At 49.3% G+C, this 17338-nt stretch overlaps 1 protein-coding gene across 3 annotated transcripts in view; it reads left to right on the forward strand.

Moving 5' to 3' along the window:
* Nucleotides 1-17338, forward strand: part of CFAP92 (cilia and flagella associated protein 92 (putative)) — a 1690090-nt gene that overhangs the window by 586817 nt on the left and 1085935 nt on the right. The gene's annotated exons all lie outside the window — the stretch shown is intronic.

The raw sequence follows: 17338 nt of genomic DNA on the forward strand, positions 1-17338 counted from the left end.
GGTTTTCCCTTGCCATATGAATTCTTGGACTGCGTTTTGTAGGACCCTAAAGCTCTGCTCTGGGACGATGGTGGGGGGCGCTGTGAACAGGTACAGAAGTCTTGGTAAGATGTTCATCTTAACCGCCGTCATCCAGCCAAACCAGGACAGGATCATCTTGCCCCATCTCCTCAAATCTGACGTGATCCCTGCCAATATAGGGTCATAGTTGGTGGAGGCTAGTTTGGTCAGTTCCCTAGTAAGCAGGATGCCCAGGTATCGTATGGAGGTCTTTCCCACTGTAATCCCCTCAAACCTGTCCAGCGGGTCTAGCTCGGGGTCTTTTACTTTCATTGGGAGTAGGACTGATTTTGTTGCATTAATTTTCAGTCCGGAGAAGCGGCCAAATGTAGACATCAGGGAAAGAAGGGGGGAGCGAGGCAGCCGGGTTCACCACGTAGGCAAGGATGTCATCCGCAAACAGGGATAGTTTAAATTCCACCTCGCCTCTGCTAATCCCCCTGATGCCCGCATGTGCTCTGATCGCTATGGCTAATGGTTCCATCGTGAGGACATATATCAAAGGGGAGAGGGGACAACCCTGCCTGGTACCCCGCGAGAGGGCGAAGGACTCGGACAGCCTCCCGTTCACCTGGACCCTCGCTGTGGGGGCTCTATAGAGTGCAGCTACCCAGCTCCTAATGCATGGCCCGAAGCCCTGTTTTTGGAGAAGGAGTTCCATGAATCTCCACTCCACCCTATCGAAAGCTTTTTCGGAGTCTAGGGAGAGGACACATGCGTCCAGATCCGATTCCTGTGTGAAGTGGAACAGGTCTATTGTTTTGCGTATATTATCCGACCCCTGCCTCCCTCTTATGAAACCCACTTGGTCCCCGTGGACCAGTCTCGGCATTATCCCCTCCATCCGCCTCCCCACCACCTTGGCCAGGATCTTGACATCCGTGTTTAATAATGATATTGGGCGGTAAGAGGAGCACACTGCGGGGTCCTTACCCTCCTTGGGGGGAGTACTGCTATGATGACACCCATCATGGAATCGGGGAGGATGCCCCCTTCCAGCACAGAATTGAAAACTCTCGCCAAATGCGGGGCCAGGGTGGAGTGGAACCTCTTGTAAAAGTACACCGTAAAACCATCCTCCCCCGGGGAGGTTCCCACCTTCATCCCGCTAATCACCTTATCTATCTCATCCTCGGTGACCGGACCCTCCAGCCCCTCCGACATCTCTTTCGTTAAGGCCGGGACTTGAATGGACTCCAGGAAGCCCTCTATCTGAGCGTCACCCTCGTCATATTCTGAAGTGTACAATTTTTCGTAAATAATGGCAGAAGGCCTCCCCTATGTGGGGGGAGTCGTACCCTATGGTCCCTTGAGTGTCCTTCACCGCCTTCACCATTTTGCTGCGTTGGACTTCCCTCAGCTTCCAGGCTAGGATGCTATCCGCCTTATCCCCCTTATCATAATATTTTTGTTTCACCATCTGGAGGCTTCTCTCTGTTTTGTGCAGGAGGAGGTCCTTCAATTGGAGTCTATAGTGCTCTAGTGCAGTGACCTGGTCACGCTCGAGCAGCCGTGCCGCGGAGCCACACGGTTGGAGCCGGGATATCTTTTCCCTTAGGGTCTTTTCCCGGGCCTCCCTTTGCCTTTTCTTCTGGGCTCCTATTTTGATAAGTACCCCTCGCAGGGTCGCCTTAAAGGATAGTTCCGGGACTTTTTTTTTATTGTCCCTACGGGTCGGCCATGTGTTTGTAAGCATAAATCGGTAGATCGTAGGAAACTTTCCTATGGACCTTACCCGACTTTTCGCCCATTATCGCACTCGAAATCAGCCTCCATTTTGTGATAATCCTATCATTCCGCCGCATCGACCTGGCTCACCTGCCTTTGCGGCACTAAATCAAATCCCCCGCCCCTGAGCCTGACATCAGCAGACGCGTACTGCCCATTTCAAGCACGTCTCGTGTCAACAATCGCTGCGCCTCAGCTATTGACGTGTTGCCATGGAAATGGCAGGACGCCTCTTTCCCCAATAAGTATAAACAGACCGTTTCACAACACACAGCAGCAGATTTTCGATTCCATTCCTCTCTCTCTGTTACTTTGAGTATTCTGTGACTCGTTTCAGTGCTCTGGTCAGCTACCTTCGCCGCTTGTAGCCCGTGTGAACACCTGTACCATCTCTGTAAATTATTTTACTATCTTTACCGCACAATGGCCACAATAATGCCGTATATGTACGAGCCCGAGTACACCGAGGAAGAACTACTGGAAAGTCAAGCACGCGAAAACGATGGGGATTCGGACGGCAGTTGGGAGGACCAGTCAACGGATGAAGAGCCTGGACCATGTCGCATGGACGGCGTCTCCACCTGGTGCACGTGCAATCGGTGCAAGCTAATGCCAACTGAGGAGGAGAACTGCTGCTGCCGTGAAAATTCCGGGTGCTTGGCCTACATTTCGGAAAGCGAGCAAAGTCTGCAGGAAGGCGAGCAAAGTCCGCAATGCATCACCGAGCTGCCAGAGTTCAGGGAAGCCTGCCTCTCACGGACCGTGTTGAGGATGATGATGGTGCTTATGCACGAACTTCGCGGCACTGTTTGTCCGCGTAATCCGAGTAACGATTAAGTATACTCTGTTTGTGATGTCAGTAATGCCACCACTATTTCATGGTCGTCTCCCACATATAAAATTACATTTACATATCATTCGAACGCATGTAAATTTGTTCCATATAGTGCATTTTCTAGATATAATTTTTTTCTAAGAAAAATGACATGTGTTACCTGAATCGACATTGATAAGAAAGTTTGGTCAGTTTAATACAGTTTGCATCTTTTTTTTTCACAGGTGGTACAGGCTGGTGGCCTATCGTTGCTTCACTTGGTGGCTTCACGGGAGGCTCGGACACCGCGTTCGGAGAGTAATACCTGCCTGTGCGGTACTTGCCATTAGACAACATTTCCCCAGTGACAGTGGACAATACCGCGGATTTTCCCTCGATGTGCTGCAACCTCAACTTTACAATGTGTAATGTTTATTATTTATGTTTAATTAAAATCTAAAATAAAGCCCAACATATATTTTAACAATGGTTGTTTTGATTTTTTAAATGAATCTAGTGTATATTCTCCTGGGAGGGTGAGGTATTTATAAACTCACCCCCCTGCATTCCATGTAGTAGATCCTGCAGCCATCCTCTTACATTCAGTTAGATGGCCTCTCCTTGGTGAGGCCCTGCGGCAAACGGGTCTTGTCTGCACGACCACCGCCCCGATCCACCCCCCGCCCTATCAAAGGCAGTTCGCACCGGGGTACTTGTGCTGGCAAGTGGAGCTGTCAGGGAGCGATAAAGGCCAAGAGGTGCCAAAGACCATGTACACTTCAAAGTGGTCTATAGAGCATGGGTTGTTGTTCCCATGTCTACCTCCAGACCCCGTGTCTCCTGCCAAGCATCCCCCCTCACGCTGGACGGCCCCCTGCAATCCACATAAGTGTGTCTCCATTCACGAGTCTTCCTGTGTCTTGTCTGCACGACCACCGCCCCGATCCACCCCCCGCCCTATCAAAGGCAGTTCGCACCGGGGTACTTGTGCTGGCAAGTGGAGCTGTCAGGGAGCGATAAAGGCCAAGAGGTGCCAAAGACCATGTACACTTCAAAGTGGTCTATAGAGCATGGGTTGTTGTTCCCATGTCTACCTCCAGACCCCGTGTCTCCTGCCAAGCATCCCCCCTCACGCTGGACGGCCCCCTGCAATCCACATAAGTGTGTCTCCATTCACGAGTCTTCCTGTGTCTTGTCTGCACGACCACCGCCCCGATCCACCCCCCGCCCTATCAAAGGCAGTTCGCACCGGGGTACTTGTGCTGGCAAGTGGAGCTGTCAGGGAGCGATAAAGGCCAAGAGGTGCCAAAGACCATGTACACTTCAAAGTGGTCTATAGAGCATGGGTTGTTGTTCCCATGTCTACCTCCAGACCCCGTGTCTCCTGCCAAGCATCCCCGCTCACGCTGGACGGCCCCCTGCAGACCGCATAATGCCACGACATATACACGTCATTCATTCACAAACACACCCCTGTTTCGAATTCTTTATAACCCACTTCATATTTCTAATGAGAACTTCTTTGCGCTTTGCTAGTCAACCCGTGAAGGTGCTGGTTATCTGCTCTTCGTCTCTGTGAACTTCCGTGACCACTTTGGGCAAACTCGTCAGTTTGCAACCTGTGAACTGCTCCCTGTTCTACGACAAGAAACTACTCTGATCCCTGCATCTAACTGTTTGTTCGTCAAGGTAAGTCCATGTACCATAATCATTTTGCGTCCAATTTTTTTATTTATATCTATTTGCTAGTAGTCATCAAATTGCATCCATGTTTTCTTTTCGTTCACGACAGTACATGCAAGGAACTAGTCACATGTTCTGAGTTTAGTCAAATTACTTTTTCTATTTTTTGAAAGTTATTGAAATACTTATCCGCATGTGAATAACATGTATAGTTCCAAGAACCAAAACGGACCTTGCATTGAACCTTTTATGTGTCATTTAATGTTTTAACACATTGGTATTCATAGAGAATTGTTGATCTTTACTTTTCAGAACTTTCCATAATGCCTGCCTGTTCCATTGGCGGTTGCCCTTCGAAGACCCATAACAAATCTGAAGGTACTATAATGCATGTTTTCCCTAAGACAATAGATCAGATAAGAGAATGGGTCCGATATTGCGGATATCCAGCCTCTGAGATAGAAAGTAGAGTCCTAGAAGTCTTTGCGGACAAGAGGGGTGATCGATACCGCATCTGCAGCAGGCACTTTAGCCCAGACATGTACTCCACATCATTGCTAATAAGGACGAAAACACCGCGAGCGAGGCGAAAATTGCTCTCAACCGCTATTCCCACTCTATTCGTCCACATCCCTCCACTGGTGAGTCAAGTTTACGTATTTATCTCTCGGCATTGTGGTAGTGTGTAGCATTAGCTAACAATAATTTCCCCATTTATGTATCCACTCAATATGAAGGCTGAAGATTCTCCATCCGTGTCGTTATTGCAGTCATCAGCCACTTCAAGCGCCTATCGGGTAATCTTACTTAGCTATTCTGACACTGACTTGTTTTAGGCATGTAAATCAATAGTTTTAATTGATCGTGTAATTATTTTACCTAATGGTACACCACAGTACTCGTCCTCTAGTCTTTGTTTTCAGTTATAATTATTGTTATCCAAAATAATGCAAGTACTGTCTTTCAGGGAGATGCTGAGGAGTCCAACGCATTGACGACAACCGTAGATGTCACTCAGATGCTCGAGGTACGTTTCCGGACAGTTCCATCGATGGAGATCATCAGATCTTGCATTCTTGTAGCGTGATTGTTACACACAATGTTTCTTTCGTTTTTAGCCATTGGTATGTCCTTCTGTCGTCGCCCTCCTATGTGTCTTCTTTTTTCAATATTGTGTTCATTACTAATGAAAGTCCTATGTTTCAGGGAGTCGATGGAGCATTAGTCCAAGAGGAAGGGGGAGCATGCAGTTACGGGTCGGCGCAACAGCTTGCAGAAGTGTGCACCGCAGTTACAGCGTCCCTTGATGTTCTTATGCATTTCGAGGTATGGATACTGACAGATCAATCATGCGAGATCAAATGACGTGATTACATCCGCTATACTTCCTTCTTTATTAACGCAAGTACTATGTTTCAGGGAGCTGACGGAGCTTCTTCAACAAGAACATCACCCCTAGTAGTTGATGCAGATCTCTGGGTGGTGACACTTCCAACGATGGAGCAAATCGAATCATATTTGGATATCCATTATTTATTTTAGACAACTGATCATTTGTGCAGGTCTATTTAGATGAGCCGTTGACGCCTGCAGAAAGTTTATGTTCTTTTAAACAAAATAGAAAACCATACTAATGCAATTACTGTGTTTCAGGGAGTTGCTGAAGCGTCATCTTCAATAATATCATCAATGGAAGTCTATGCGGAGCCCGAGGTATGGATCTTGACAGTTCAATCTAACTAGATCAACAATGCGTGAACTATTGTCGTTTGAATGTTCTACACAATGCGTTCATTCGTGTTTTGCTATTGAGATGTACGTATGGGTATTGGTCCCCAAGTACATTTTGTGTTTTCAATATTATTATACATACTAATGAAAGTTCTATGTTTCAGCGAGTCGATGGAGCCTCAGTGAGTGATGGATGTGCTTATCATGAAAGTATAGTCGTTGCAGCGCGAGAGGAAGTGGAGACATGCACACACGAGTCGGAGCAACAGCGTCCAGATGTTGAAGTTCGAGGAAAGAAAGTTTCAAAGAAAAGAAAGCAAAAGAAGGTTAGTGTCCTGTTCACTATATTATGTTGTCTTTCACTGTCAATAGTTCAATACTGTAAGTTGTGTTTAAACTGAACATCCCTTTTCTAATCTGTCCTCTAGTTGCGAGTGGGTGTAAGAACTAGATCTACACAGACAGTGAAGCGAACGAGAGATGTTGCTTGTCAAACCTTTTGGCAGGGACTTGAGACTGGAGATGCATCGTGCCAATGGGAAGAATATGAAGTGATTGACAACGGAGCTATACCACCACCAGCCATTGATAGTGAATGTCCTCCTGGTAGTTTGGATGCAGTCGTAGATCAATTCACAGAATCCACACCCGCAAAAAATAAGAGCACGCGAAAGTTGAAGACATTGTTTTTTTCTCCCATCTCCGGACAAGGAACAGATGTTGCAATGGAAGAGAATGAAGTGGACGACAATGAAACACCATCAATATCACTCAGCATAGCGGAAGACGATATCAGAGATTGTACCTTTCATGCGAGTGACATGTCCTCAACGTTACAGGCCGAACCAGCTGGGATGCAGAGTGACAGTATAAGGAAAGAGGCCAAATTCATTGTATTCGATAGCTGTTTGATGGATATTATTATGATGATGAAATGTGGGCATTGGGTTGGTGGGGAAGTATGTGGGGAGCCATTGATTAATGTGACTCGTGCAATTCGAGGCACTAACCTTAAAATACATGCCACCTGTACACAATATCATCCGTTCGCATGGTCTGCACAACCCATGCTGGGGCAACTGCCAGCAGGCAATCTACTTTGTGCAGCGGCCGCACTTTTTAGTGGTTCAAGTTTTAAAAAGTTACAGTATTTCTTTCAGTTTGTGGGAATCCATTTCATTGCGAAAAGTCAGTTCTACAAATACCAAACCGATTATCTATTTCCAGCCATCAGCGAAGCTTGGAGAATGGAAAAAATGTCAATGGAAAGTACATTCGCGGGCAAACGCTTCAGGCTAGCCGGTGATGGACAATGGGACAGTCCAGGATTTTCAGCCAAGTACTGCACCTACCACTTTCAGGACATGGAAAGTAAGAAAATTGTGAGTTCGGTGGTCGTGCAGGTGTCACAAAGTACATCCTCAGTGGCCATGGAGAAAGTTGGCTTTGTAGCATCATTGCAAGAACTACAATCGCGGGGAATGGTGATCGACCTGATAGCCACGGACAGACACTTTTCAATTGCCAAGACAATGAGAGAACAGTACAAAAATATAAATCACCAATTTGACGTTTGGCATCTTGCAAAATCAATCAATAAAAAATTGTCGGCTGCAGGAAAAAAAAAAGATATGCAAGGTATTTCACAGTGGTCCAAGTCAATCAGCAACCATCTTTGGTGGAGCTCAAAAACATGTGAAGGGTCGTTGGAAATTCTACTGGAAAAATGGCGGTCAGTAATGTTGCACTGTAGCAACGTACATCGATGGTCGACAAATGAGCATTTCCACAAATGTGAACATGGCCATTTGTCCACAGAGGAGGCACGGAAGAAGAAGTGGTTGATTCCTTCATCACCCACTCACAAGGCCATTGAAAAGATTGTATTTGATAAAACTATAACAAGAGATTTGAGGGGACTCACGGAATTCTGCCACACAGGAGATTTGGAGGTGTTCCACAATATGTGCCTAAAGTACAGACCCAAAAGATTGCATTTTGGCATGGAAGGCATGATAAATCGGACTCTTCTAGCGGTCTTGGCACATAACCATAATGTTGGCCGTCAACAAAGTAGGACGACCGGAACTTTAGGGACGCTTCGCTACAATAAGGCCTTCACTAAAAGAAGTAAACAATGGGTGATCAAACCAGTGTTTGAGGATATGCAATATGAGTTTATTGAGAGACTTATCGTAGATGTCCTCGATAGGCACATACATGGAGTGGTGAACGAACCTATGCAGGGGACAACTGCATTGCCACCCAACATTGCCTCTGTTCCATGTCCACCTAAAGCAGAGCTCATTGAGAAATACACATCACGGTTTAAATGATTGTAATTCGATTGTCTGTTCTCTCGAGTCTCCTCATGTTGCAGGCCCATTGCAATTAAACCAAACAGTAATATAAATCATTTTTACAAAAATTATAGAATGTTTCCGTATTACAAACACATGGCCGACCCATAGGGACAATAAAAAAAAAGGCACGCAGACAAGATGCCCTTACACTAACTGGAGCTAACTAGAAATGTGTGCTCGCTCAAAGTGAAGGTCAGCTGCTTTGATGTTTTGCTCGGGTGGCGGAACGGCCCACGACCCAATATAAGGTTCTATTGTGATTTGACCTTGACAGGCCGGGACCATCCTGAAAGACTAAGAAAAGATAATGAATAAAATTTCAGAAACGAAACGATGAGCCACGTTCATTAGAAGAAGTAACGTCGGCAAAGAAGGAGTGGTGTTTCGGGTCTGCCCTACACAGACACAATGGAAAATGCAAATATAATGTAAGTAACTTTTGATGAGTTTATACCGCAATTTCATTACTATACAGTGGCTTTAAAGACGGGTTCAGTTGTACTTGTTCGTTCTATGTGGCATAGTGTTTTCTACCGCGCACTATCTGGAGGAGAAACATCTGCTTTTACTGAAGCACCTCAAAACCTTCCTCTTTGCTTCTGCTTTCTCTCTCCCTCTCCCCTGCTACAACTGGTCCACTGTCTGCGACCTCGGTCCTGGGCCCTTCCACTCTCCACCTGCACTGCCTCCCTGTCAACCCCTGCACTGGGGGACTGTCTTAGTATCCTACAGCCCCCCCTTCCCAGCACTTGTTCTGCACTTACCTTGCACTTGCCACCAGCTGGCCCTATTTATTTATTATTTTATGCTACTTACCTTGTACTCCACTCCCCCCCCCTCCATGCCTCGCCACGCCTTTAAACACTTGTGTACACCCAGTAGCGCTGTCCTCGCTATGAAATGAATAATTTTAATAAGGATCTGATGGTGAGACTAATTTCATTTTTTATGTTTTTAGGTACATCATTCACTACTGTCTGTGTCACGAGTACCAGACACCGGCGGACGGCTTCTACAGCCGCCAGTTGCTTCTCCGCGTGAACAACGTTACCACCCTGACCATTTTATGGGACGATCGCCAAGTACAAGTATGCCCTTACGCGGTACTAACGGTTAGATGCAACATACCTACCGTTGTGGTGGCCTAGTGCCTCGTTGTTGGAACAGCCATGCGATTATCAGTGCGACAGAAGAGCTTATTTTTATCGTAAACCAACACCCTGTGTACTGCACACGAACATCGCTTCCCTCAAGACGAACTAATTTGGATCGAGAGCAAAGAAAAATGCAAATCGCTGAATATTCTCTAAACATTTGATGTCCAATAAACGTACTTTGCCAAATGTACAATCTTGCCGTTTGCTTTTAAACCACGGTTTCACATTCCGAATTGTGGTGCTGTATTGTGAGATGCTCTAAGACCCTGTGTACAGCAAAGGACCATCGCGTTCCTCAATACGAACCTTTTGGAACATGAGCAAATAAAAATGCAAATCGCTGAATATTCTCTAAACATTTGATGTCAAATAAATGTACTTTACCACATTTACAATCTTGCGGTTTGATTTCAAAGTACAGTTTCATATTCCGAATTGTGGTGCGCTGTATTGTGAGCTGATCTGTGTTGATTTCCGGGGTCTGTGTGGAGTCGCGTAGAAGACGCCTGGGCGCGTTTGCCTACGCAGCTCAGTCACGTCACGGATAGAGGCGGAGAATATGAATGTTTTGATAAAGTCTGTTTCAGGGGCGGGGGATTTGATTTAGTGCCGCAAAGGCAGGTGAGCCAGGTCGATGCGGCGGAATGATAGGATTATCACAAAATGGAGGCTGATTTCGAGTGCGATAATGGGCGAAAAGTCGGGTAAGGTCCATAGGAAAGTTTCCTACGATCTACCGATTTATGCTTACAAACACATGGCCGACCCGTAGGGACAATAAAAAAAAAGTCCCGGAACTATCCTTTAAAGGCGTCCCATAGTGTGTGTATGCTGACTTCCCCATTATCGTTCAACTCAAAGAATTCCGTTATGGAATCTAGCACTTCCTGTGCGAGGACCTCGTCTTTCAATAGGGCATCATTACATTTCCAGCGGCCTCTGCGCTCCGTGTGCCAGCCCTCAGCTATAGTGATACGGGCCATATCATGGTCCGTCCATGGGATCGAGTGAACTCTGTAGCCCGAGATGTATGGGCGAAGGGACTTGTCCACCAAAATATAATCGATTCTAGAGAATGAGGTGTGTATGGCCGAGTAGTACGTGAACGAGGGGATGACGGACCTAGGGGACGGGATTGTATCTACCAGACCCAGCTCGGCATTGACTCTCTGGAAGCTGCGTGCCATGGCCTCGTCCGCAGGTCTAATGTTTGGAGGGCCCATTCGCTTTCTATCTAAGGACGGGTCCAGGACCATGTTAGTCTCCCCCCACCACCATCCTACCGTGCACGAAGAGTTTAAGCCTGTCTCTTACTTCCTCCCAGAACTGGGCCTGGCCTTCGTTTGGGCCATATACAACTGCAAGAGTTAGGGGGGCCCCTTGTAGTGAGCCCCTTACCAGTAGGTAGCGACCTTCGGGGTCCCTCTGGGTTGCTTCCAGCTCAAAGCCTACGCCCCTCGCTAATAAGATAGCCACTCCCCTCTTCTTGGACCTGTGTGACGCACAGAACATCTCGCCGATTCCTCCTCCCCTCATCTTGGGTTCCTTACCCCGGGCTCAGTGAGTCCAGCCAGTAAGTTCCGCCATTGCTGGCATTTGGCCGGACCACCAGCCTGCCCACCTTGGCCAGGCACACGGTACAAAGCTCCTCTCCTTGAGCTCACCCTTTCCCCCGCCGGCCCTGTCCCGTCACTTGCCCCCTCCATACTTGCTGTTCAGAGGAACCCTGTCCTCGCTCGGACCTCACAAACTCTCAAAGCCGTCCCGCAGCTAGTTGGGGCTCTCCCGCCGTCAGCCCTCTGAATCCATATGCTCTCCTTCCTGGATGGGTGGTGGAGTATTCAATTTTTTGTATTTTCGCGGGGCGGTCCTTCTCCTGGTTCCCAGCTGATCTGGGCCGCCCCTGGCCAATGCTTCTGGGCCGATCGGGCTTCTTAGGGGAGTCGGGTCCATCACATAATCACGTATGGCCTCTCTAATGTCCTCTTCAGTGACCAACAATGTGCGTTGGCCCATGTATTTGAAGGTCAGGGAGAAAGGGTAACCCCACCTGTAGCGCACCCCCTTCTCCTTGAGTAGCTGCGTCAAGGGGCGGCACATTCTGCGCTTAGCCAAGGTGTAGGCGGAGAGGTCCTGAAAAATGGTGATCTGGGCATTGTTATAAGTGATCACCCCTGCCTTCCTCGCTTCCTCCAGGACCTTGGCCTTTTTCGTATAGTAGTGGAATCGGGTTAGGACCGAACGGGGGTTCCCCGCCTTGCCTCCTGCTCTATGCACCTGGTCGAACGTAAGTTCCGTGGTCATCTCCTCAGCGAATAGAAGGGTAATAATGTCTCTCACGACTCGGGTTAAGTCTCTCTCTGTTTCCTCCTCAGTTTCCAGAATCCCAAAAAATCTTAGATTATTCCTCCTTTCCCTATTTTCAAAGTCGTCCATCTGTCTGGCTCTCTCCTCGTCCCTCTTCTCCAGGGCCGAAAGCCTCATGTCAAATTGGACTTCCTGTGCTGTTGATGAGGACTGGTTGGTTTCTACCTGTAGGAGCCTGTCCTCCACTTTGTCCACCCTCTGGTCCATTTTTACGAACTTCTGGGCGATATCTGATCGCATTTCCCTGATTTCCTGGAGGATGGAGGCAAAGCCCCTTTCCATCGCCGACGTGGATTCCGTCATGATTCCCGGGTGGGTCGGGCCACTGGTGCCCGTATAGCTGTCACTGGAGTTCCCCGTCTCCCTGTACCGAAATGCCTGCAGGGACTCTAGCCAGTTCATGCAATCCTCTGCTGCGTCCCCCACGGGGTCCGTCGTTCTCCAGGAGCTTTGGGGGGGGTTTCCCCGGGGAGACCCCCTGGCGGGCACTCGCCCCACCCGTTCAGGGCGGGGGCCTCTCACCTGGGCCTCTCCTCGTCTCGGTGTGGTCTCGTGGGCAGGGTGGGCTGCCGGCGTCGTATTCCCACCCCTGTTAGAATTCTCCACCCCGGAGGGGGTAGCAGGCGGACACACGCCCTGGGGATGGCCCCTGGGGCCACCACCTGTTTGAGCAGAGGGGTTATTGCCTCTGAGCTCGCAGGATTCCTCGGTGGGTGGGTAGGCACAATCCTGTCACCCCAGGTGAGGCCTCAGGGGGCCCGTGTTGCTGGGGGGTGGGGTGAGCCCCGGCTGCGGCCAGCCTGTGGATGCTGCTCGGTAGGCCGCGGTGGCTGTTGTTCCCAGGTACGCTCCCTCTCCCTCCTGCCCAGCTCCAGGGACTGCTCGGGACCGGCGTCGCCGTTTCCAGGCCCCGGGTGCTGGGTTCGAGGCCACTCGTCTGTGCCTCCCAGACAGAGGCAGTCAGGGAGATGCCCAGTCCCCGGGCCCGGGGAGGAGGAATTGGGAGCTTAACTCCCCGTTCGGGGGGTACTGATCAGGGTGAGGCTGAGGCAAGGCCGGCGGGGGGGGGGGGTGCACCCGACCGTCTAGGGCCTCACCTTCGTGAGCCGCTTCCTCGTTCCGTCGGCCGGGACCTGTTGGGGGAGGGCCCGGCCGGCAAGCCGCTCCGCCACCGCGGCCCCCCTCACTCCTTCGTGGAGCGTTGTCGGCCGAGTCCGCTTGCCGGCACCTTCAGCTTCGGCGTGCCGCGTCGCCCACCAAAGCTCTGCAACCAGGCAAGAGGCCGGGCTCTCCAACTGGGCTCCTCACGTCCACAGGCCTCTCCTCGTCCCTGGGTGTTCCGACGAGTGTCTCCTCTCGGCCGCGTCTCTGTCGCGGCCCGAACTCCGGTCTCCCGGGGGCCAGGAAGTTTGCGCTTTCTTGTGGGAGAATCTCGGGGGGGTCGCCGGTGAATGGCTGCACAGCGATTACGCCTGGGGATCTGGGGGGGGGCTCAATTCTCTTAAAAGGCCCAGTCCTGGCGGGAGCTTGGCACTAGGCAGCCATTACCTATGCGCCCCCTGGTGGCCTCCCGTGATACAATTTCTTGATTATAAAACTGAGCCTCCTTTAACCGCTGACTCTCGACCTTTCAAATAAGACGTGGAAGATCAGGCACATCAGAGCCTATTAACAAGGGTTCTGGCAGCGCAGACATTATCACTGCTCTGAGTCATTTGTTCCCCTGCTAGCTTAACCTGGATAGTCTTAACTGGGTACTCCTTAACATCCCCATGCACACATCTGATGGAGATTCTTTCTTTCAGCCTCTCGACTCCACCAACCAGCTCCGGGTTCACCGCTGTCTGTAGGCTCCCTGAATCCAGCAGTGCTCTGGCAGGACGCCCTTCGACCTCGGCTTCACATACATAAGGATATGTGACCTTCTAGCTTGAAGTAGCTTCATATTGGTTGACATCTTTGGCTGTCTCCAGAACCCCTACCTCCATTGGCTCCACTTTAAGTCTTCTTGGGCATAGTCTTGCCAAGTGACCCCAATCGTCACACTCGAAGCATTGTGGCCCCTTTGCGCTGAGGCTTGGGGGTCTAGTCAACTGTGACGGCCCTGTGCTTTCATTACTTGACCGGGGTCTCCCTCCTTCCCAGTCAGGTTTTTTTTATCATCGAGTTTGGCCAACGAGAGATGGATGCGGGTCAGAGGTTCATACCCCCGTTACTTCCCCCGGGTTTAGGAGTGGAAGGGTAAATCATAAGCTTCGCCTGACCGGCCTTCTGGTACGCAGCAGCGATATTGACTGCCTCAATCAAAGTGGGCCTATGGTGTTGCCTCACCCATCTTTGCATTGGCAATGGTAAGGCCTCGATGAAATGCTCCAATATGACTTTCTCAGCCACTTCATGAGGTGTTGCGGTGCTTGTTTGCATCCACTTTTCCCCTAGCTCTTTTATCCTATAAAAAAGCTGGCGGGGAGTCTCTTCTGCCATGAGTTTAGCCTCTCGAAATTTGATCCTGTACGCTTCTTCGTCATGACCTAGTCGCTCAAGGACCACCAGCTTCATGTCGGCATAGGCTGCGTCTCCGGCTGGGTTTGCCGCCTGATATGCGCTCTGCATCTCTCCGGCCATCAGTGGTGCGATGTAGTGGCACCACCTCTCGGCAGGCCACTGGGTGTTCCTGGCAACCCTTTCAAATTGGGAAAGAAGTGGGCAGGGTCTTCACCACTGGAAAAGTTTTGAAGGACCGATGTTGGCACAGGTGGGTGGTTTCGCATGTTGTTGGCCTCCAACAACTGGGCCTGCTGGACTTGCAACGCCTGTTGGAAAGCTTGTCTGTCCGCTTGGGCCTGCTGACTATGGAGTTGTAGGGCTTGCTGCAACAACTGTTGGCCCTCACTCAGGGTCTTTATCAGTTCCTCCATTGTGTTCCGGTCTATCCCACCGCTGCCACCAATTTGTAATGGTGCGGACGGGAAAGACCACTCTGAGTCAGTTTGTGTTGAAACCACTATAATTTATTAACTATGAAGGCGGACAAACAATGTCTTTTTCTCGAGACAGGCCACCCAACCCTTTAAAACCTAGGGTTTTAGCTTGTTTGATGGGAGTCTTAATTGGCTGGTACTCCGTATTGCACAGTTCAGGGTCTAACTCACTGGGGGGACTCTTTTCAAGAAAACAGACATCCTTTCCATTCGGAGGGCAGACGTGGAGGTTGCTAACAGGGCTCGTCCCTCCTACTAACAAGTCTTTACACTTTGCTTTTAAATGCCTAGTCCTCTTAATGTCCTCAGCTGCGCTTTCCTCTCAGTTCACCTTATCGCCTAAACAAGCGAAGCATTTAACATCGTCTCCTCCCTTTGTCAGTCAGAGTAAGCCTTCCCCTCCTCACCTCTTTTAATACGCTTCGTGGCCACTGGGTGCGGTCGAAGGGACTCAACGCTCCTCCTTCACCTTTAACTCTGCTTCATATCCTCTGCGAGACCGGTTGTCTCCAGAGACCTTCACCCCCTTCTTTGGCTTTGGCTCGATGACAGCTGAGCGTTGACGGCCGGCTTTCCGTTTTCGTTACAGGCACGCCGTGTCAGCTGCCTCGCAGAGTAGCTCCGCCCTTCCAACTGAATGAAGGAGCGACCGCCGCTCAACTGTTTGTACGCGCGGCCCTGCACTGTACACAGCTGGCCTTCACTTAACTGCTTCGGCGTTGGGCTCCGACAATGCCGCTCCGAATCGGTGAACTTTTCCTCTTATCTTCACACAGGTAACCAGTTTTTAAACGTGTTCAACAGGAGCGCTTTAACATTTTTGGAAGTAGTCTCCCTCTAATATGCCCACTCATATGTGGCAACTTCTTCCTGGGAATCTCCTTCTTCGTCATTTTTCTCCGCAACCTGCCGGGCCCAAAACGAACAACAAAACCATGAGACGGGGAAAGAATAAAAACCAGTATTGTTCAAGAAAAGCACCTCTGAAACAATCTTTCCTCTCTCATAGGACCAAAGACATGTCCTTCCGAGGGAGACCCTCCCACTGTGTCATCATGAGCACCATGACATCACAATCCCCTCAGCCTTCCTGGCTGACTGCACCATTACTTAATTGGCTCTGATCTGCACATTTTCTCCTTGAATTGTCACATAATCCTACTCTACCTCTTCTACTCACGCTGTCCCCTCTCTCACACAAATACTCAACAGGCCCACTCCTTTTGCTCTCACCGCCTCTGATCTCTTGGACGTCCTCCACTGCCTCCTGTCCTCACCCAACTAACCCCACTAAAGCATTCACACAGGCTTACTTAAATTCTCCACCCCCTCCGAGGATTGGCCAACTTACCTTAGCGAATAGCTTACCTGGCTACAAAGGGTGTGTCTTTGGGAGGCTTCTTAGGGGCTTGTAAGCCCCGCCTCCTGCCTGCTGCATGTCTCGGAGTGACCTTGTAGTTGGCTGAAGGAAGCTTCAGGTCCCTTGCGTCTAGGTCTGGGGACAAACCTTCTTTCAATTCTCAATTCCCTGGTGGGCTAGTGGTTTTTATTTTAAAGACGGCCTATTCAAAAGGTCCCCCTTGACATGGCCACACCGCTAGCCCTGTCACAGTAGGCCTTATCCAGAGATCATGTCAATATACATCACAACATCCAACCAAAAGCAGTTCAGTTGGCAGCAGGGCCTTAACATGTGCACTTAGATTCTTCTAGCACAGAAGTCTACAACCTGTGGCTCTCCAGATGTTTTGGACTGTGATTCCCATGATCCCTCACCATTCACCTTGCTGCCTATGGCTGATGGAAGTAGTAGTCCAAAACATCTGAAGAGCAAAAGGTTGCAGACCCCTGCACTAGCACATCAACAGTGCCAGCAGATATCTGTATACCATACGGGGGGAGCCAGTGTAGTTGGTGAAGAAACTCCTATTGAGTAAAGAGCAAGTCCTGACTCAATTATGTTATGCGTAAGAATCCATGGACAACTTGGAAATCCTTTGTGAAGTCCTCCATACCCTATAGATGCCACTCACATGATAGCATCGGAACTCAGCAGTCTTTCAATGTATAGCACCGAAGAAGAGTGGCACTCTTTCCACGAAGTGTAAACCGGAGGCTTGACAATTAGTCACAGCCAAATGTTACCTGCAATGTATTCAGATCATCCTAGATGCCATGTTTTCTTGGGCACCTCTGCAAGCGTGTACTGTGCCCTTAGTACATATACATAATGCTTCTTCGTTCACTCTTCGGGAGACCAGCCTTGGTCTCATCAGACATTTATAAATGTGAAGATTGACTTTAATATACAGCAGTATTTCCTCATCATACTTTATTAAATGTACAGATTTTTAAACGTTTTCTTTTAAATGTGTCAAATATTGAACAACTTTTAGTGTTCTGTGTTTTCCTTTTCTTTCACACGTTTTTACTGTCCTCTTATGAATTTCGCTC

This window comes from Ambystoma mexicanum, chromosome 2p (genome assembly GCF_040938575.1).
Source record: "Ambystoma mexicanum isolate Mex_15411 chromosome 2p, UKY_AmexF1_1, whole genome shotgun sequence".
Taxonomy (NCBI): domain Eukaryota; kingdom Metazoa; phylum Chordata; class Amphibia; order Caudata; family Ambystomatidae; genus Ambystoma; species Ambystoma mexicanum.